Source organism: Copadichromis virginalis, linkage group LG18, assembly GCF_057382275.1.
Source record: "Copadichromis virginalis isolate Kocher_CV1m ecotype Utaka linkage group LG18, C_Virginalis_male_GT1.1, whole genome shotgun sequence".
Lineage (NCBI taxonomy): Eukaryota > Metazoa > Chordata > Actinopteri > Cichliformes > Cichlidae > Copadichromis > Copadichromis virginalis.
This window is the reverse complement of record NC_140635.1, coordinates 3,940,816-3,964,181: the sequence shown is the minus strand read 5'-3', so window position 1 is coordinate 3,964,181 and position 23,366 is coordinate 3,940,816. Positions and strand designations below refer to the sequence as shown.

At 42.0% G+C, this 23,366-nt stretch overlaps 1 protein-coding gene across 1 annotated transcript in view; it reads left to right on the top strand.

Moving 5' to 3' along the window:
• The first annotated feature begins 2,499 nt into the window (after positions 1-2,499).
• Positions 2,500-23,366, top strand: part of basp1 (brain abundant, membrane attached signal protein 1) — a 47,350-nt gene continuing 26,483 nt past the window's right edge. Inside the window, exon 1 of the mRNA XM_085439046.1 lies at positions 2,500-2,657. The gene's annotated coding sequence lies outside the window, so the exon portion shown is untranslated. The remainder of the gene's footprint in view (positions 2,658-23,366) is intronic.

Here is a 23,366-nt window from a genome sequence, read left to right as displayed (position 1 = left end):
AAAACTGGCACAGGAAGCCAAATACTGTCAAACTGCTGTTTATTGGTCCTCTCATCATCAAACGCATCGTTATGAACTGCAGGTCTGTTCTCGAGTTGTTTACATGTGCGGTAATTTTATAAGCGAGGAGATTAAAATAAAATGATGCAAATAAAGAGTTTTAACCTCCTGACATTCACCAAGTTGCCAGGAAATTGTTTAGGTGTAGGTTTAGGGCTGGGTAGGATTTTAGCCATTTGCTAAATATGCTTTATGTCATACATGAAAGGTTGCTGGTTCCTGTCAGAGACACAATTCCTACCTACCTGCTGTGGTGACCCCTTGTGGCACAGGAGCAGCAGATGGTAGCGATGTGGCATTCAAATTAAAAGTCAGGAGTGAAAAACCGTGATGCCGAGATGCAACTACCTTTACCTTTGTGGACCTGACCCTGATGAATTTGGCTTTGCTGCTGGCGATGTTTCAGTCTGGCATTCTTTGTCTTGCACTCAGTGTTGGCTGGACCCAGTTGTTTTTTAAAGGATGCTCAGAATAGATACTCTTTTATTCCTCACAAAAGACTCTGAAAGAGTTCGTACATGTACAAAAGGTGCAGGCCACCTTAAAACTGCCCTCCTGTTGGTGGTATGTGATAATGTTGGGAAAGAAAGGAAGGACTATGGGATGTGAAGGGTCACTTGTAGTTCATAGGCAGTGGGATCATCTGAGAACATGCAAGATTTATCAGCAGCTCTGTGCAGGGGTCAGGTACAGCCGGGTAAGTCGGGTCACTGCATCTCCCAGAACAAACTGACCTCTCCCTAATCCCAATACACTTCCTGCCAGAGGGAGGGGAGGGGGCTGCACTTTGTTGGTCTTCACCATGGGAATCCCTTTGGAGGAGCTGAAATGTTGATAACAAACTGCTGAGTCTCAGTGTGACATTGCAGAGGCAACAACAACACATTTAAGTTGTGGATATGAAAATGCACTTAAAGTGGACTTATTGTGGTTTTCCTTTTTCTCTGTGACATTTATACAGTTCAGTGATGGATGCTCACATTAACCATCACAACTACTTTCAAATAAAATAGGTCAGAAATAAAGTCAAGTAATCCTTGTGAGCCAAACACTCGGCATGATGCCAGTGACATGTGATCTGCTTAATATGATCTTTTCGGGCAAACAACTCTGACTCTCTGCTTATGAGAAGCAGCCAATCAGAGAAAAGTTGGCTTACAGAGAGAAGCACTAAAAGCCTGTTGGTCACAGAAGAACAATGAACTGAGGAGCTGCACCAAGGCCAATTATACGATAAATAAGAGTTTTTCTTTAATAGAAACATACTTTTAGCTGCTGCCTTACAAGTAGAGAAGCTTGCGACCACTCTTGAATCTGTGATCTTTCACAGATAAGGCGAATGTTACAACCACTAATTACTATTGTTCTTTAATTATTTTTTTTAAGAAGATTACTTTGAACAGTTCACATGAAAATCCTGAATTCAAATGATTCAAGGAATCAAAAACTAAAACTTTTCAAAGCCTTTTGTTAAAGCTCATAAGTTCACCTGCAAACACTGTGACGTGACAGCCCTGCTGTCGACACTGACAAGGATGAGATTCCCCTGTGACAGAGAGGAGAGCAAGTCTCTGAAGAGAAACTAATAGCTTTACAACATAAATGCCCCTCTCCTTTTATTTGACATGAACTAACTTTTTAGCTCTGGTTTTATGTGGAGCATCAACTCTTTGCAAACATTGCCATCTAGTGTCAAACTTTAGGTAATGCCGTGCAGAAAATATGGTTATTACACATTCACCAAACCTTTCTGCTGTACTTAAACAGATGTAAACACATACAGATAAATACAATGACTTACTATTTCTGAAGCCCTCAGAGATTAAACATTAAAACATAAACAGTGGAGCATTGAGAAGCGGGTAAACATTTTTTGGAGTCAACAGTTTTTCCTAAAATGTGAAACAAGTTGAGTTTTTTTTTTTTCATTTTTATTTTCTAAAATCTGGTCCAATAAACAGATGACAGTTTCTTCAGTCTGTGAATCAACAGGTGCGTCCCGCCTACCAACAAGTCCTCGGAAACACGTGAATAAAGTGAACAGCAGGGGGCGCTCTAAAGCAACGACTGACGAAAGACGGAGCGCAAGAATGAAGTATTGCAACTAAAAGAAGCGCAGAGAGAAATTTCCGTTCCTAACAATATCAGAGTAATTTTTTTTTTACTAAATGCATAAATAAAATAAAATGAATCATTTTGTGTGAAGGATTGAAAAAAATGAGCTTCACGTTTGGAGACACCGCTCGGTCACACATATGCAGCAGCACAGCAGTGATAAAATGATCATAAAGCAGCATTAAGTGTTTTATGATCCTAAAGAAATAAATGAAAATAAAGACGCGTGCACCACAGAGCTTTAATAAAGCGAGTCGTTAGGAACAGGTACGTTTTCTTCACGCTGCTGCTCTGAGTGCACACCGCTCGCGCGTGCACGTGCGTTCAGATGCGTGTGCGCGCAGGCGGAGGATCGCCGCGGAGCCGTACCGTGTAGCAGGCACAAGCCGCTGGGCGCGCAGGAGAAGCCGCAAAAAAATCCAGCAGCCGCTGCTTGAAGCTGCCAGGAGCGCAGAGAACGTGTCGGAACTTCAGTGCACACGGTAAGAGCTGCTCCATCGCCCCACTCTCCTCTTTTACTGCCCCACGGAGCCGCTCACATGCTCGTGGCTCTTTTATTTTCTTTATTCCTTTTGTCTTTTCCCATCTCTCCGTTTGGACAGCCGCGCGGAGCGAGTGCAGGGGATGAGACAAAGGACGTGGAGATGTCGTGAAAAAAGAAGGAAATCAAATATTTTTTAGAAAGGGAGAAATTAGGAAACTGTAAAATTCTGTTTTCTTCTGTGCTCTTTTTTTTTCTCTTTTTCTTTTCCAGGCGACAAAATGTGCACGAGTTTAAAAAGGGGTGTGTACAGTCTGGGAGAGCACGCGCTCAGACACGGTCTCGTTTTTCTCACTTTTATTGAGGGAAAAAAGCAAAAATCACCTCGACAGCGCTCAAAGTGCGATCGAGCAGCGTGCTCTTTATTATTTATTGATTGCTTTGATATCGTTTATGATTATATAATTTCCACAGACTGCTCCGCACCGCAGAGGGGAGGGGGGATTTGGGGCTCGGGGGTGGGGTGGGGGTGCCCCCCTCATAATTCGCAGCCAGTAAACAGTTGAACATCCAGAAATAAGAAGAGTGCTCTTCTGCTCGCCCCACCTCTTTGTCTTTGTGGAGGTGTGACACCGTTCTGCCTGAATGCGACACGCACGCGCGCACATGCACGCACTCAGTGACTCGTATCACATGCACTCTCTAACCACATCAGTCCGTGTCATGATTCAGATGAATTATTGATCTCATATTCTCGTTTTATTGCACTCAGAAGGAGTATGGAGGAGGGATGGGGGGTTGAGGAGCCTCTGTGGGATGATGTTGATGAGGAGGAGGAGGATGAAAAGGAGGAGGGTGGGGGTGGCTGATGGAGAATCTAAGCTGCATTCTCTCCCGCACAAACACAGAGTTCATCTTTTCACTCGTCTTCTTGTTTCTGCCGCTGCTCGAATGTATCGGTTTGCTTACGCAGCGAGTCAAACTTTATTAGCCGTACCCCGCCGGTTAATTGCCTGGTCCTTTGTTTGCCGCGGCACGCATGCGCATTAGGTGTAGGGTGTGGATGGGAGAGATGCCACCTTGCGTATCAATAGGATGGAGAGGAGGAGGGCAGTCTTTCGGGTTTTGGTTTAGTTGTTTATTTGCGTGAAAAAAAAAGACAATAAACGATTAAAATGTGACGAGGAGGGGTTGTGTGTCTGTGCGCGTGTATTTTGGGTTGTCTGCGTGTTTTTTCCCCTCCGTTTCTCGGTGATGTGACGCTGTGGATTGTGTGTGCGGATGATGGTTTGTGTGTGAATGGCGCCTCAGTTGTGGTGGTGCTGTATCGGAATTGGACTGTGCTGCAGCGATGTGCTGAAATAACTGATTAATCGGGTATTGTAATGATTAATTATGATAATTACTTCACCTGAAATCACAATGAAACCGATGCAGAAATGACAAACAGCATTATTTGCTTAAAGAAGGTTTTGTTGGACAATTTTAATGATTTTCTGGCAAACTGTCACCTGCACAGTTCATGCACTGTAGCAACAGATAGTTAGGACATTCATAGACATTCAGTCTTACAGCTCTGAGCCCACCAACAGCTGAAGTCAACATACAGGAATCTGCAGTCTGTGGGAGTTTTTTGCTTGTGTTGACTTACTGCTGAAATCAACCTTTTACCTGACACAGCAAGTAAAGGTGTGCAGCGAGGGCGCGTCACACCTATGGTTGTAAAATTAGTCCAATTCAGATTTCATTGACATTTTCCTCCTTTAACAATTATTAAAGGAAGATAATGAAGATAACGTTCGCACTGTGCTGCTCTGCGTTTCCTAACAGTGCTCTGACCCTGTTGGTGTTTACTTCATTTCTTTCTATATTTCCATTCCTATTTCAGATGAATTACAATCAAATTTCAAGGGTACGTTGCAACAGTTAAAGAGATGCGTTCAATAAACCCAGTCAGTCCACAAACAGTCCCGTTAACTGTGATCTCAGCCGTGGCCAAAATAACTGTGATTGTAATTGTTGCCGTAATCAAACAACAGTTTACTGTAGCAGCAGTTTGTAGGAAATCACTGATGAATGCAGAGACAATTTCCATTTCTAAACTGACTCACTGTCTTATCCACTCTTGCCCAGTGATGGGAAGATTTACAGTTTGATGCTTCAAAGGCGATAGCAGATAGGGAGCGAGTGTAATTGGTCTTGGTGGGTGGGCGGCTGGGGTTAATCAACAGAGTGGGTTTACGAAACTCTGCGTGAGATTAGAATTTAAGAATATGGATGAGCATGTTCACATCATATCCACTGATATTCCATAATTAACATATAGAGATTTTATAGCATTTGTTTTCATCTCGTCATTAATTATTTTTGCACGTTTGCAAACACGGCCTCAGTATGAATTCAAACAGACAATAATGACATTTGTGATGAGGGATAGATGGTTTAAAACGCCTTTTTCAAAATGAATCCCATCGATTCTGATATTATAGTCTCAGGATGGTGGGATTTATTACAGGGTGACACATTAAATGCTCTGATTGCTTTTTTGTGTGGAACACACCATGAATAGTTACCTAAGCTGACAGTTTGCTTAAAATGTCAGCAGACAAGATCTGGGAAGTGTTTGTTTTTGGCTGAGGATGTTAGCCCTCGGCCAGAGTGCTAATGTACAACGGAGGCACTTGGAAACAAATCATCACTTCCTCTACATGAAAAGAGAGCTGGACCCGCATCACCTAGGTGATGTGTTTGCTTGTGTTGTAGATGTGCTGTTAAAAGTGCCTCCATCTGACAATACAAGTAAAAGGAGACCCTGACCACGTCAGGGGATGTAGAAACTCTTAATACAGATGTGCATTTCAGCTATACAGTCCTACACAGTGACCCAGACACTGCTTTATGTTTGGTGTGATCTGTCTTCATTACACTCTCGTGTTATGTTTCTGTCTGTGACACTCAATAATGAGCTTTCATGTGCTGATGTTGCACCAGCGATGTAATAAAACAAAACATTTAAAGATATTTAAATAGGAGAATGCTATTTCTTCCTGTTAAAAGGGAGTTTTTCCTTCCCACTGTTGCCAAAGTGCTGCTCACAGGGGGTCATGTGATTGTTGGGTTTTCTCTGTATGTATCATTGTAGGGTCTACCTTACAATATAAAGCTCTTTGAGGTGATTGTTGTTGTGATTTGGTGCTCTATAAATAAAATTAAATAGAATCAAATTGAATAAAAAAAATGATACGGAGCATTTTGATTGGTTGAAATGTGACTGGGAATACTTCTTGTCCTTTGAATGACTCTTATTACAGGTGAGGGTATTTTTGAGAGAAATATTACCTTTATTAAGATTTACAATCAGATTGGATTCACAGAAAACATCTCAGACACGAGGTTGGTTTCTGTAATTTTCCCAATAATTGGTGATCGGTGCTTAAAGGACAAGTACGTAAGACTTTGTGACATCTAGCAGTGAAGTTGTAGATTGAAACTGACTGACTCCTCCTCCTTTACTTCTACCTTTCCAAGCCTGAATGAGATGTTGGTCATCAGTTTAACATAAAACAATCTAGACCTGAGGCACGTTTAATCCTGCTGTGTTTTCCATCATATTCTGGTATTCTGGACACTGCCTTGGCTCATCTGGACTCATGTGAAAACACGGCAGCCCACTACGGCAGGTTCCCTGTAAGAAGATCCCCCCCCCCTCCCTGTGAACATAAGAAAGTCCCACAGCTAATTTAAATGTAAAGATTTCCAGTCATTTGCAGTGGTAAAAAATTCTGAATACTCATAGCTTTGCACTCCTCGGTTTGTGTTTGCTACTGCAACCTCCTCATGAGTGGTGTTGCAGGATCACCATGGTAATGGGGGTCTTGTAGTAATGGTAAATGGCCTGTATTTGTATATCGCTTTACTAGTCCCTAAGGACCCCAAAGCGCTTTACACATCCACCCATCCACACACACATTCACACACTAGTGATGGCAGCTACATTGTAGCCACAGCCACCGTGGGGCGCACTGACAGAGGCGAGGCTGCCGGACGCTGGCGCCACCGGGCCCTCTGACCACCACCAGTAGGCAACGGGTGAAGTGTCTCGCCTAAGGACACAACAACCGAGACTGTCCGAGCCGGGGCTCGAACCGGCAACCTTCCGATTACAAGGCGAACTCCCAACTCTTGAGCCACGATCATGCGTGTTGCCTGTCTGGCTGTTGATTGGCTGACATAAATTCATCCCCGACTCTGTTCATTCATCTTTGCCAGATGGAGACAAACGGCAACCTGATGAGAAGTTAGGATGGTGACTCATCGGTTACCGCCGCTGTCTGCTGCTCAGTGTGTGACTGTGAATACGTTACGGAGAGGAGAGCAGACACGAAGCAATGATACCTCACCCACCCCTGTCTGTGTTACACACATCGTGTACTCATGCAAAAGTAAGCGGACGATGAGTCATAGGTGATTATCAGTGTGTGTCCACATACTTGCAGTGTACCTGACAGACTAAGGGACTGATAATGAGGGGGTGAGGGACATTTTGTCTACATGAATTTGCAGGTCTTAGAGGGTCCGTCTCTCTTTATATGATTTTTATTTATTTTTTATTTCATTGTTTGGTCATGTGATCAGCAGGATCACTTTCACACAATCCTGCATCAGTCTTAATTAAGGCATCATGCTGTGTGTAATGGAGAAACAGGCTGGTTAACTTAAGGGAGCGGAGATAAAGCAGAACAATGGGAGGCTGCAGCTGTGTAGCACATATGAACAACTGTGTGTGTGTGCGACTCAAAATAAGCTGAAATCATTTGGTTACGTGTTGCACAACACTGTATCTATCTTTGAACGCAGCTTTTTTAAGGAAGTGCAAGATGACAACTTCTTTGCAGGTTGGAAGTATGTTTTAGTTACCGTGACTACAGTGAACTGAAACCTCAAGGATATATTTAGTTGCGTGTGATATCATTTGCATTTAATTGCATTAATGTGGTGGGTTTTGTGGTTTATCCTTACAGCAGCCTGCGGACAGAAGTACCAAAAGGTGCAGTTCCACTAATGTCCACTTGAGGCTGACTCTAAAAGAAGAAAGCAAATCCCCCATAGAGTCCCATGTGATTTGAAAGCCTGTGTCAGTATTCACGCAGTTCACAAATATATTTTTTAAAAGTGATCAAGAGTTCAGGCAGTCAGCTTGAGTCAGCTGCATGTTTTTTATCTGCATCCTGTGCTGTATCCCATCCCCCTTTGATCACGGTAGTCTACCTAAAACATCAAGGTCCTGCTTTTACAGCTCACCTGAAATCTAAGCTGACACCTGCTGCATACAGTATTTTAAACATCCCCCCTAACCCATCACCCAGTTAACCATAATCACTCCCACTCGATGTTATATTGAGCGTTTCCTGTTGGGCAGTGATGAGATCTCACCCTGACTGCTACTATTTCTGCTGCTAGCCCCACCACTGCTAATCTTTAATCTTTTCCATTGGAACATTCATTTGTGGTTTCTTTCATCTGCAAGGCAACCATACAATACAGCCCAATGCCACCTATTAAAACCCCAGAAATCACCATAAAAGGAGTTTGACATTGACAAAATGTAACTGCAGTGTCACCGTGCGTATTTTAGGCCACTTGTTGAAGCGCCTCACTCCCTTTGGCCCGGCATATCCTGTCCAATTCTCTATTCAAGGCTATAAATAAATAAAAGGCAAATGGCACAGAGTTAACATTTATTACAGCACTGCTGCGGACTTCATTAGTGTGCTAGTGTTTGTGAACCCTTAGTTTAATGCCACTGTGTTATAATTACAAAAGAAATGCTAAATGCTCTGTTTTCTGTTTATAACACTAGAACAGCTGTTGCAGATGACAGCTCATAGTTTTTCTTTTGTACGAGTGCAAAACAGAGAAGTGGATTTCTTGGACAGCAGCCACCATTAACAGACAGTTTTTTATGTTGTTTGGCTGAGAGTTTGACTCCATAACGAGTCCACGAGCTGCACTGAAAGCAGGAATAGTTGCTTCCTCACAGTAGGAACTTTTGAACTTGAGGAGAATCTTCGTGTGGCCGCGCTGCCTCCGTTCGATAGGCGCTCGATGTCCATCAGTGTGGTCCTCTGGCCTGTCAGGAATGAGGAAGTCAGATGTTTCAATTTCCTGTTAAAGGAAGCATGAATGTGTATCAAATGGCTGTAAACTTGTGCTTAAAGTTTATTTTGGTGCCATTTATTTATGCTGCTGAAGTGCAGCACAGCAGTTGGACGTGGTGGTTTTGCAAAAGATGTTGTGATGAGAAGAAATGACTCGTAGCTCTGCTACGCCCCACTGCTGACACATCTGTCATGTCATCTGTGTGTTTTATCTGCTTGGTTGGGAATTAAATCATCATAATTGTAGATGAAAATTAGGTTACTTTTATGCTGATCGCTGTACTGACTTCTGGTCTATGGATAAATCTTTTCACATTTAATTTTTGTTGACATTTAACATTGCGTTATTATTTTGTAGTTGGTGCAGTTTCAGTAAAAACATCAGATAATGCTAGGGTTAGCTGCAGATAAAACCGTAAAACAGAGTAGTGTAGATGAAAAGATTAGACACAAGTCAGAAATGAAAAAGGATTCTGTGCACACTGCATTTATCAGCTCAGATGTTTTTATAGTAATATTGACTGAAATCATATGAAAGTGCTAACTTGCTAAGTGTAAATGGTGATTGGTGATTCTGACTTGGCTGTCGGTGTGAATGCTCGTCTGCCTCTCGGTGTTAGCCCAGCAGCAGATTGGCAGCCTGTCCACGGTGCACGCTGCCTCTATCACAGCTGGGATTGGCTCGAGCCCTCCCACCACCCTGACCTCACAAACCCCACAGCAAGTAACACATTATGATTGTGATTCATGCTCAGCAGTTTCCTAACTTGGTAACATTACACAGTAATTATAAGAAACTAGAGGGGAAATGCTTAAGTTGATGACCTGCTTCTCGTAGAACAGGGTTGCGCAAAAAAGGGAGTAATACACGACAAATGAAAAGCTAATAACATGTGATTAATCTGCAAACAGACAAAGAGTTGATGGTGAGTAGGTTTACCTTAATATAAAGTGCTGCCAGTTTTAAAGCACCAACAGAGAGCTGGGGATAAATCTGTGCTTTTTAGGTCTTTCTTACAAAAACTGCATGTTCCTTTAATTGATTATTAAAGAAAGCAGCAGAAACATCTGATGTGAGCTGGCAGGAGCGAGGCTCCAAAATATACATTAATGTGATTCAACAAATGCTAAACTCTTTGACCTCAGGGGTCTTCTTGTCTTGCATTCAGGGGATTTTTTGCAGCGAAAATGCAGGAAACTAGAAGTAGAAGCGACGGCCGGCCCCTCCTCGTGTCCCTGCCCGCTCTCCAGTCTCGCTGGAGGTTTGACGGCACCCCAACATGTCCTCGTCCTCGGCAGCTCTTTCACCGTGAGCGCCATCTGTCACATCGCTCCTCATCTTCCAGGAAATTACAGATCAAACCGAAAGCGACAACGTTATCTGATATGTACCCCGACGGGGCAGGAATGAACTCGGCCGTCTCGGCTCGCTCTCTGCTGAATCCCAAATCCACTCACTCACTCGGGTGTCCTTGTGGATGTAGAATCATTTGGCGAGGGCAGATAAAGGACCAGTGCGGCCATATTTCTTCCAACGACCTGTCCTCTTATCTGTAGAGCAGACCGAGTTGATTCTAAAAGTGGAGCAGACGGCGATAACATTTTCAGAGCTATGGGATTTTAATAGCCCAACAATTTCACTTTAAGCTTGGCTAGAAAAGCGGCACCTGTTATTGTTAAGTAATTGCTATGAAAGAGGGACAGTGCATTGTGAAGGTATTTCCAGCTCTATTAACACCTGTATCAGCCAAATGGGCACATTTATATAGAGATGTCGCTTTGTTATATAATAATAACTCTGCCATTGAAAGGAAGTCATTTTTTCCCTCTCTGGCTTCAGGTTTGTAAACAACAGACACAGAACAGCAAATCCCGGGGAAATCAGAAAGTGTCACATTCCTGATTTAAAGACTGTGACTGATATCAGAAGCATTTCTGATTTTCTATGCAAGAGTCAGTTATTAACTGCAGGAATTTCCAGATTCAGATATTCAGTGTGACTTACAGGCCAGTGTGAACTCGGTAATAGACGTTCACAGCTCTGTCTGCGGCAGCCATCTTGTTTTAGCCCACAAGTGCAACTGAGCACAATCTGCTGTGTAGTGTGAAAAGGTAAAAAAATAATCTGGCCTTTCATTCATGTCAGACTGTAAAAGAGAAGAGTGTGACACCAGCTCTTCACAGAGGTCCAGCTGTTTTTAAGAAACGCTGCCGCTCTGATGGCTAAAAATCTATAAGCCAGGAAAAACTTGACAACTAAAAATGGCCTAAAAGAGAACCAGCTGAAAGGTGGTTGATGTGCCCGTTAGTTTCATGTGTCCCTCACCTATAAATTGGCTTCCTGCCTCAGCACCCAGCCAGCAAAGAACCCAAAGGAGGATTCAGTGCGCTGATGTCTGGTTGCTGCACGTGCAAAGTTGTGATAATACCACAGCTGCTTCTGTGTGAGCAGAAGGCGATAAACTAAGAAAAAAAAATAAGAAAACTGTTCTACAGCCAGACGAGGACACGTCTGCCTCGTTAATTAAAAATAAACTTAAGGATTCTGATGATGTTCATTCTTCTCCTGAATGCTCATAAAGCAGCACCTTTAAGCACCAACTGTTAGCATCTCAAACTATTATCAGCCAGTAGAGATCGTTTAACTGTGAAGCATCTACAACTGGCTCAAATGTGTCTGCAGTCAGAGTTGTGTTTATCTGACGGAAAGCAGAAAATCTAAGATTGCTCACTGACCGGGCCCCAGTAGATCCTCACTGTTGATGTTTTTCGTGTGTCTTACAGTTTCTGCAGCAAAATGAAACGGATCCTTCTTCTTATCGATGATGCTGAACACAGTAAGCAGAGGCATGCTGGTGCATTTAAGGCATGTTAGCATAGTGATGTTAACATGGAGACTGTTTCAATTGAAATTTCTGTTGAAAGTAGCGTTAACGAACACTGTGATGCATTTAAATAACGGGCAGTTATTAGAGAAACAAAGGAGAATAAAGGAAGCACACAGACTGACATTCCCAGGAAACCTGAGATATAAAAGTACCAACTTTATTCAGAACTGTGGATGACGAACAGCCGTCACAGGCCGTCACAGGCCGTCAGCATTTCCTTCCTTCCTCCCCGTCGCTCTCTTTTTTCCTTTAAAACTTTAAGGCCCGCCGAGTCTTGGAAACCAAACCAAACGCCGTTCCTGGCGTGAATCTTAAACAGTCGAGGGACGGAGTCTGAAAATAATGAGATGGTACAACAGAGTGAAGACTCGGAGGTGTTCGGCCTCTTCGCGCGAGCGCCGCGGTCCCAGTTCTGTCAGCTCCCATCATCGAGAGACAAACTGATGACGAGAAGAAAATTACAAGAATATCTCTCGCCGGATTTTTTTTTTCCTGAAGTGCGAGACGTAATCAAAGGCCTGTCTGAAATCCTCAGCCATGTGTTGGATGTGTGAGACGTCGGTAAGCTGGTGGAGATGTGTGTGTTTTTAATGCATGCAAGGTGGAAGTGAAGAATTTTTACAGCACTGTACATATTTGTGGTTTGTCTCACCACATCTGAAGCTTTTAAAGCAGAAATAGTTTATTCACAATTTATTTACATTTATTAAATAATTTATTGTTTATTTCCCAACATTTTCCTGGTGTTTATTGCTCATCAACAAATAACACACTGGCTGACTTAATTTTGTTTTTATAAATATGAACGTTTATTGAATTTACTTGCATATTTTGCCATGTGTTGGATTACATGCATGTAACTATGAACTTATTTTGCAAAAAAGAATAAAATATAAAGTAATTCAGTTAAATATTAGATTAAATAAAGTATTCTGCTTTGTTTTTTTAGTGTTTTATTCAAAAATAATTAATTAATACAATGTAATGTAATCATATACTAGATGTAGCTTTAACAACAACCATCAAATAAACAGTCTGATTATAACTAATCTAATGTATTTGTAATGATGCTGCGTGATCATGTCTTTAATTCAATAATTTGGCTCTTATTCTAGAAACTTTAAGCAGACCCCATCCAGACTCTGGGTGCCCCCCCCCCCCCCACACACGCATCCTCGCTGGTGCTCTCACCCCCACCCCCCCGGCTCTTCTCGGGGTTAGCTGGAGTTGAGAGTCAACTTTGTCCTGCCTCCATGTCTAGCCTGGCACCCAGCACCACTCACTCCAGGGCTGCCCCCTCCCTCTCTCTCACTCTCGCTGTCTCACTGTTGTGGCTGAAGACAGCAAACGCCCGCCACGTCAAATTTCACTCCACTGGCGTTTGGCTGCGAGCCGCAGACACGCCGGTGACAGGGGTCACTTAGATCCAAAGCTGAGCGGGTCAGATTAGCCGAGCTGGGCAGACGGACAGACGGAGAAAAACAAGGCTGGGGTGGATGTCTGAGTCTGCAGCTCTGCTATGAGTGTTAGAAATGGATGCAGTTGTTGTTCGAGATCAGCCCGAAGCTGCTTTTACTGCTACTCAGAGAGTCCCGTTTCTGATGCCATTTTAAGGTCACAACCACAGTTTCCTTTTTTACAGTTCGAGCTCTGGTTGAAGCCAGGCAGGAGATTGTTCACCAAAGTCACATGACCCACATGTGGCGATGTGCTGTTACTTGATGCAAGTACTTCAAGTGACTTCATCTTTTGCTTGTGAACTCACTGCCTCCTTTAAACGTCTCAGCGAATCTTCCTCTCTCTTTGTGCGTCGTATTTACGGCAAGATGTTAAAGCTAATTCTGGAGAAGGTTTTATGCTTTTCCTGTGCACTCAGGCCTAGCTGGTAAAGGGGATCATAAACATCACAGAAAAGTCTCCAGAAAGCAGCGAGGAGTTATTACCCTCGATTCTGGGTGCAGAGGCAGGAGGGGTAAAGCATTGAAAGGATTTTTATATCAGACAGCTTCTGTCCTCACTCCTGATGGACTGAGCCGCCCTCTAAGTCTTGTAATATGACCGAAGAGACACAAAACTTTGACCTCCTTGCACAAAACCCCTGAAGGCGGCAATTTAAGAATCCATCAGTAAATTCTCTGTTTTGCTCTGTAAGGCTTGGCACTCGTGACTGAGGTCAGATTCAGGTCAAATATCAAAGGAATGTAAACATTTCATCATATATTTATTGAGATATCTCAGTCAGATTATCGCTTGGTGAAATCTTATTCACTGAATTAAAGCTGTCAGGTAACTTTGTAATCTTTGCAAACCAAATTTTATCCTGCTTAAATAAATGGGAAACAATTAGGGCTTAAAAGATAAGAAGCTAAAGTAAAATCTAATGATAGTCACTCATGTAAAAGAGTATGTCTCCAATTAGCAGCTAATGAGCTGAAACATGCAAAACAACTGATACTATTTTAAAAGCCATTTCCCATTAGCAGTTTTCATTCCATTCCCAGAAATTTCTCAGAAATGTCACCTGGCTCTGATCCGATGTAAAAAAAAAGAAACCCTCTGAGCTCTGCTCATCAGCACAGCCCTGCAGAAATATTGATTGATGTTGGACCATGTCTGGCTCCGTCTGGAAGCCAGGAGGGACCTCAGGGATCTGTGCAGACAGATGGAAAGGAAGATGGTGTGGGACACAGGGACAGCAGAGCTGCTAGTGGTGGGCTTAGAACTGCAGTTGTATTGATTGACACCAGAGATGGAGCTCTCTAATGCTGGGCTGAAAGCAAGACAAAGAAATCTTCTGCTACGAAACAATCCCCGGGTAGCTTTGGTAGCCAGATGGAGCCTCTGTACAGATGTGATAGGAGCAGAATGTTTGCTGTAGTCTCTCTGGAGCTGGAAGTGTCACAGGAAACAGATAAGCAGCAATTAGCCTTATCCAGCACCTCTTTACAGAATAATACTGCAATCCAGCTGTGTGTCTGAAATTCTTCATATTAAGGTTACATTACTCAGTGTTGTTCATTAAAGAGCCGGGGCACTTTTGTTATTGCTTCCTGTTTAATTCCAGTGAATTCAGTCAAGCTTTCGGTAAATAAATCTTCATCATTGCAAATGTTTGTCTCAGAGCCTTTATTGAGATCAAATAAAGCCCACCTGTGCTCTGTCATGCAAGCACACATGGGAAGTGAAGTTTATAGTTGTGTGACTTACCAATAAGGGAGAAAAGCAGTCAAGAAATCTTTCTTCAAATAAAATAAAAACATGTGGAACAAAAAATAAATAAATAAAGGAAATCTGGAAAATGTCACGTTCACTGCGAGTTGCTCAGTGTCAGCTAAACTTGATATGTGAATGTAATTACTCAATTTGGGTACTCAATCAGCACAAATCTCAAAGCAATCAAGAGCAATTGTAGCATCGGTTAACGTAACCTTTAGCTGTGCCTGCGGTGAGATGGAACTTCGGGCTTCCAGATTTCCATTCTTCCTGGTTCATCGTGTCTGTGATGTGTCTGAATCAGTGGATCCAAGCATTCCTGTTTAGTTTGGCTACATTTAAAAATAAAACAATAAGTGAAACTTGTGCCAGTGTCCACGATGTCATCTGGCCAACTGCTTCGTGAACATCAGCTGGACATAACTCAGTGACTAGTAAAGTCTTGATTACAAGAACTTTTGTGCAAAATGTTGCACTTCCTCTAACACCGACACTCTGGTGTGTCGGTCCCCAGAGATCACCAGGTTAAAATGTGCACGAGTCATGACGTCAGCTTGTTTACAGCTTTCTTTAGCTAATAATACCCGTACAGTTACTCCTTTGTAGCGCTCCTGTTCGATTTAAGTTTAAAGTTAAGGGTGTTATCACTTTGACAGGTGGACGGTGACACAGGCAGCTGTAGCTGATAGGTGACCTCTCCTCAGCTAATGCCTAAACATGACATTCGTGCCTTTCAAGCATTTTTACTTAACACTAATTAGAAGGTTTGTGTATTGTTTCCTTGCACCTCTGCAGACTATTATATGCTTTATAGATATATCGTAGCACTCCCGTCTTTTCCAAATATGGTCAGTTGTCGATCTAAAAAATACAACACGGTGTGACAGCAGGAACAGAATCAGACACAGCTATTTTGCAATGATTGATTGCAATAATATAATCAGTATTTCAACATTTTTACAGTGGAACCTCTGGCCATGTACCTTATTAGCATGAGACAATCTTTGCCAGCACTCCACTACCAGTTTTATGTGTGCTTAACAAAATAAAGAAAGGGGAAGGCATTCAAATAATCACAGAACAAAGCCGCAGTATATGAACATAAAATACAAACACAGCTGGGAACACAAAGTTTTTATTACTCGTTACGAAATATCACAAACAATGGTTATGACACGGAGTTTATGGACTTACTTGAATGAGTTTTCAATGTGAAAACTGAATATTCATGATTCCTGTTATTTGTGAAGTGTTTTCTCTGTGTAGACCTCACCACAGGTATGTCAGGCCACAGATGGGCAAGTAATCAAAGTATATGGCTGGTGCACTTTTCTTCCAGGCTTGAGTCAGGAAACGTCCCAGCCTGCCAGGCAGGCGGGCTGTCTCATTTAAATTCAGAGGCACCAGTGATGATGAAAGATGCAGAGACGAGATCACGATTCCTTTGAATATCTGCACAAACCGAGGACATTGCAGCTCTTGAAGTCTCCTTTCTAAACAGCGTGTATCTGAGGCCGGGCGGCGACGGCGGTGTGCGTTGGGAGGAAGGATTATTGGCAGGACCCTGTGATGGAGTGGAAGATAGAGCCGGCTGTCACAACAGTTTGGGAACTGTTCTTTTGAAATGACAGAGAGGACTAGCACATCCACCCTGCACCATCTCCAGCACTGCTAAGGGTTCATTTTGGTTTTGTGGTTTATGATGTGCACTTTGCAGCTTATTGAACGTGTACGACGTTCATGCCTGCTTAAAATGGCTGCCATTTGGACTGTCAGAGAGGATGGATGGCCTTCAGTGAGGGGCTCTAATGCAACAATATTCCATAGATAGAAAACAATGACCATTTGAAGTGTAGCTCATCCAGCTCAGCCAGAAATGAGAAACAAAGTTTGTATAAAACTGAACAAAGTCATTGATATTTCTGAGTCTGACTCGATAATAATTTCTGTGGGACGAGCCCAGGAGAGAACGGACTATATTTATGGAGATGAATGACTTCAGTCGTTAATATTCCTCCAACACGTTCACTCATTAATTCATATTTTCATGCCCTTGTAGCCGGTCTGTTCCACTGTGACACAAGGTCAAAGCAGTGCAGTCGATTGACTGAGTTCAATCGACCCGTCAAGCTTCCTGCCGACGTCGTTGAATCAAATGCTGTTTCAATTTGCGTCTAGACTACTAACCAGGGACCATTAGTCCATATTAAGCCAGGATAAATGAAAGCAGACTCTACTACAGTCGGTTCTTCCTGCCTTTAAGCAAACTTCCTCCTGATTGGCTGCCCCTCGTGAACAGAATATTTTAACTGCAGGTGAGGGAGCGTCTGAGCTCACTTCACCAGTTGTGTGACTGACATGACAGTGACAGGGAGCTCCCCTCTCAATTATTATACTGTACATACACATGTATATACATTTACAGCACGGCTGCCTGCCTGAGCCTGGTTCTGCTCGAGGTTTCTTCCTGTTAAAAGGGAGTTTTTCTTTCCCACTGTCACCTTTATAGAGAAACTGGTTACAAAACAACAATGTTGGGCTGTACATCTGTCATTTCTTTAAGCCCACCGTTATATAGAGCTTTTTACTACAAGCCTTAGTAGCCCAATCACACACAGATTCGTCCAAGTGCTTTTCTCTTACCTTGTCTAACATTGACACTCACACTGATGGACACGCCAGGCTTCATTATCTCGCCCAAGGACACTTTGAAAAGCAGACTTGAGGTTCTCCCAGGAAGCAAACCGCCAACTTTTCTATTGGTAGATGACACAGTCTCCCTCATGAGTCAGAGTCGCCACAAACTGGCATTGTCCAGTAAAGTAGAGCAATAATAATGCAGAATAAACACTCAGCTGTTCTTATTATGAAAGACTGAGAACATCCAATATGGCTGCCACAAGCTGCATCATGTTAGCTGAAAGCCGTCAAACATTTACATTAACAAAGACAACAGAGAACAGCTGATTCCTGACACACACACACAAATACACACACACCACGTCTCTGTAAGAGTAATACAAGACAGGTCATTGTGTTGGTGCAGACTATTTTCCATAAATCATGGAGGGAGCAGACAGCGCTCTGGTAGGAAGTGAGAACGGTTTGTACTGACCAAGACAGTCAGTCAGCCATCTTACAGACACTCAGTAGAATGTGTAGGTTTTTAACGTAGTTTGGGGGTAATTTATTAGAGGTCCCAATAGAGATGGACTTATTTAATTGTAAAGTTGGAATTCTCAAACAAACACAAATGCAGGCAGGCGGGGCGTAAAACAAGAGATTTTAATGCACTGCTTTGGTGAAGAAACCAAAGGAGGCACAGGCAGACTGCGGGATAGTCTGACAGAAGTTGATATGGAAAAGTCAAAAAGAAGGGAACGGACACCGAAGACTAGAGAAAAAAAACAGGAGGACAATCCAACAAAGACAGAGGGAAAGACAAGAACAGAAAGGAGGGAAAGGAGGGAAGCGGAACAAAGGTAGGAAGTGAAAACAGATAAACACTAACCTTCAACGTAAAGAGGGAAGTAGCTGTAAGACGAATAACACGCTGACAAACATGAAGGCGGACGTGGAATCGGAGATCTTTTAAAACTAATTTGTCTTGTTTAAACAAGCGTGTGAAAAAATGGTTACAAGTGAATGCAAGTGCTGTAAAACGTTCACACATTTCTAAATAGATCTTTGCAGAGGTGTGAGCGTTAAGAAACATGAACACGCTCAAAATAACTGCACATTTGATTCCATGTTACACCTGAAGATCCGGGACCTGATTCCATTACAGTTTAAACTCTGGATTTCTTTCTCCCATATGGAGTCCTTCACACTGCTACAAAGAACTGCTTATATGAATAGTTTATGGGAAAGGACACATAATCATTAATATTCTGCAGTTACACCAGCTGATTTGCATTCTGATGTACCAACTGCTCTTTATTATTCTGTAGCTTTTTCTACACGATGAATATCCGTTGCTGTCCAGATTCATACCAAGCAAAATAAAACGACTTTTATTTCCTCCAGACTGGAATGTTTGCAGCTCCCAGAGGCAGCACAGGCCCTGGGGATTCGCTCCTTAGCTTGCGTGGTTCTCCTTTGAAACCAAGAGACAATATTAATAAATTGGTATTATAAATAAATTGCTTTGGCAGATTCACTGGTATGAAAACACCGGGGTGTTTTGGCTACACTTTGTAGCTCTCCTAATTGAGAGGATTCAGTGCCTTTGACAGATTGAGTGGACTGCAGTGCATTGCACGATTTAGTAGATGGAGGGGCAGCATGCCAGACTGAAAACATTCAGAGAGTTGGCAGCATCTAGAGCTCCACTCAAAGGAAAAGGCAGTGGGTAGCTCAGCGCTTCAATTATCACTGTCTTCGTGCACTATGTTCACACTGATACGTTATTGAAGGGGATGCAGCTGTGGAATTTCTGATTTGTGAAGGCCATAATGGCTCATGTGGAGGAATTCTGCATTGTAAGCACGCTGGGTTTCTGCTGAATTACTGCTTTTTTTGTTTCTCTTTAAAAGGGCATTTTTTAAAAATGGTATTTAGGAGTTCTGCTGGAATTTCGCTTTTTGTAACATCAAATATTATGAGTGCAACGTTCAGTAGGCCAGTGAATGCAGCACTTTTGAGCTGCTCGCTTTGCCAAAACGCCATGTGTCTCAGAGATACACACAGCGGTACACGCTGGATGTGTGTATTTTAATATAAATAGCGTATACTTTCTGGACTTCATCAAGTGGTTTTTATGGTCCGAAGCAAAGCAGCCATTGCAGCCATGTTGAAGAGCCTTCAGGTGCATATTTGAGAGAACGTGAAAGACAAAATAAAAATATAAAGCTCCGAATCAGGACGCAAACTGGCAGTCTGCTTCATACTGTGAGTTCCTATCTCAGTGCTTTAAAGATCACGTTTACAAAATCAAAAGAGCTGAATTTAAATTCACATATCAGCTAAAAACAAACAAACATGTACACAAAGTTCTGAGGTGGCAATGAAGTGAAACCCCTAGAATATGTTTAGTTGTGGTACCATTTGTATTTAATTGCGTGAACATTTGAGGCTTTTTTCTTGCAGTAACCACCAGGGCTGAAGAAAGAAGCCAAAACAGAAGTGTCGAAAGCTGCAGTTCCTCAAACGGCCCCTTGCCTCCAAAAGTGCATCAATCCTCACAGACTCACATGCTAAAAACGCCCAACACATATTCTCTGCAGCTGTTTTCCTCCATTATGACAGCTGTACTGGTGATACATGTTTGTGTAACTTATTAAATTAAGACTTATTGTTACGCATTATTAGGGCTTTGCTGCTTTGAGCAACAAGCAGCTGTAGCTCACTACCCTTTTGGCAAGATAAGGTTTACGTGGTTACAATAAATAATGCGGCAGCAATTGACATGTTCAAATCGATGCTTCAAAGCAGACTTAAATTTAAAAAGAAAATAATTTATGATTAAAACAGAAGTCTTATAGAAAAATGTTGCTGAGCTGAAAATGTGCAATAACCTGGCCACAGATGATTGTTGTTTCTTTGTTTGCTTGTTTATCTGTTTAATTCCTCTATAAGGATATCTATCTGGCTTCCCCGTAAAGATGAGTCACGAGGCTGTATATAGGAAGTTGTTATCTGTGCACACAACCAGTTTCACTCCTTTCACTGTAATGTCAGAAAGCAGTGAAACTCAGGAACCTCATCAGACTCTTTGTCACTCTGACAGGCCGAACAACCAACCAGAACGAATGTCTTGATGTCTGTCTGTGCCCAGGCGACGGTGTCACATCTATTTGTCTGCAGTGTGTGTGTGTGTGTGTGTGTGTGTGTGTGTGTGTGTGTGTGTAAGACTCGTCGGTGTTAAACCCACAACCAACTTTATCTCCCTGTGGTCTGTGTGTTTGCTGTGTGCTCTTAGAGTGTCACCACTCTTTAAAGACACAGTGACTTGCTCTGCTCAGAAGTATTGATCAGTGTCTCACTGAAATAAAAATACATGTTTCTTACAGACTTATGTGTTTCCTTTTCAAACAAAATTAAATGTGTGGTGAATGTCTGTGCGCCCTAATTTTACCAGCTGGTGGTGCAAAGACATGCTGCAGATCTGTAACATTAGCAAATATTAGCATAGGTAAGCTAGTTAGATTTCATAGCCAGACTTAAACATGTCTACACATATTGCTAACTATATGAAATTAATATTTAGATGTAGGTATTGCCACTTAGCACTAGCTAAAAAGGTAAAGTTATTTGGGGGGGGGGGGGGTAAAAAACAATTATCTAATAATTTAAAAAGGCAAACCTAACCAAACCACCAATAATATTAATAATAACCTCGATTTATATAGCTTAGACCTTTAAAAAAAGATGTCTTGTTTAAAGTATCTCTATATTTCTCTGTCATTACTAGTTATAGTAACAGTGTGTCATCTGCATAACAGAGTGAATCAGTACTGGCTTTGTGGGGTTGTTTTTGTTTTGTTTGTGTTTTTTCAGGGGAAACATGTTTGTTTCTCTAGATTTTCCACTCCACTGTTTTCCAATACTTTCTACAATCTCCCTCCAGGAATTTTTGAGCCCTTGTATTGATTCTATAATTATTTTTGCTTATACTGAGACAATGATTGTTATTCTTTCGCTGATAAATTCAGTAAAGCATAGACAGAGCATAAGGAAGCAGCACATAATATAAAAACTATTCACATAGGACTTACTTATCACTTAGCGGTTTCCTCTGATAGAAAACCAGCATTACCCTTTTCTTTATTTTTGAAAGATGAGTTATCCTGTCTCTAGTGTGGTGATGAAATATAAGCATGAAACTAACACGTTTAAAAAAATAGCGCTGGTGTCTTCCTGTTGTATAAAATATTCCTGCTAAAAGCTTCTATAGGTGACAGTGCTACATCCCCTTGGCCTTTTGAGATAATTACTTTTAGCCATGCCATTTTCTTGTGAGACAGGAGACACCCAGGGTCCTCTCAGGTCGTGTTACTGCATCGGGGTTTAAAGAAAATGTGGTCATTACTGTCACAGTCAAACAGATTGACCCATGTGGTTTGGGCTACTTAAGGGGAATATGCACAGAAAGACTTACAGCAAAATGGCAACCATGCAGAGGTCATGAAATTTCTATGAAGTTTTAGTGGTGACAGAAAAATCATTGAAGAAGCAAAGTGACTAACCTGAACTCAGCCTTTAGCTGTTCCAGGAGAATTTGTTTGATGGGAAGGAAATACATGTTAAAGTCAGAACAGGGGGTTTCCAGTTCCTGTGGCATTTTTATTACACACATTAAGGCTTGTCATGAACAAAACGGGTCAGCTGAGCCGTTTTGATATTTGCCGTTTCATCCACCACAGTATTCTTGAGAATGAGTTCCATAAACCAATTCAGCATTTTGTTTTTCCTGATGAAAAAAATCTCACTTGAAATAATTGCAGCTAATGATAGTGTTGGCAGGAGGAAATGTTCTGTTTTGTGTGGACACGCTCCACTTTCTATTCCCAGAGACCCATGATTTCCCAGAGGATGAGAGGCCTGTGAGGACTTTGCTGCTATTTTTGGAAAAATGATTTGGGAACATCCACTTAAGTTTAATTTTCATAAAAACGCGAATAAATGCCAAATAAGTGGGTTTTTTCCCCTTTTTAGTTGCTCTTCAGCTTTAATGAGCCAGAGGACACTAATTGAAACATTTCTCTTTCTATTTTTTTGCATTAATTAAATCTAACTCCACTAAGAAGGACGTGAGATTATTTACCGCTCTCTCGCTCCAGATTCCACCAGCGCTCATTAACGTTTCAGCTTCATTTTCACAAGGATTCGATGTGAGAGTTACTAGAGTTTCTATTTCCAATGCCAACACTGACAGGTTCACAAAGTTCACAACAACATGAACAGGGAAGGAAAATAAGTGTTGTGAAAATCTGTTGGCAGGAGTCCAGGATAAAGGATGGAAATCGCTTAAACCAAACAAGGAAGCAAGAAAGCAAACTTACGAGACGGCCCAGCAGCTTCTTCTTCAAGTTTGCGTCCAGCTTCCACTTTGTATATAAAGACAAATGAAGAAGGAAGCCAACTTCCACAAACACATCACATGGTTACAGTTTATCTTCCTGATTTCCAATTCCATTTGACATTTAACACCAGCGGCCTTGACCTTTTATTCGTTATTAGGCATTGTTATTGTCACTGCGGCCATCAGTCAGACTGCAACATTTAGGACATAGGTCCGCCCTAATGTGAACACCCTGCCTGTCATCCCTTTTCCCACTAATTGGGGTCATTGGACTAATATGATACAACATGAAAATCTTTTTGGGATCAATCTTGAATCTAACTTTTTAAATATAAACTCAAATTTATCCACCGAGGTCATAAATCAAATAGGACATAGTTTTATTTTCCTATAGACTGAGTTAGTTTCAATCAGAGGTGCTGCCCCCT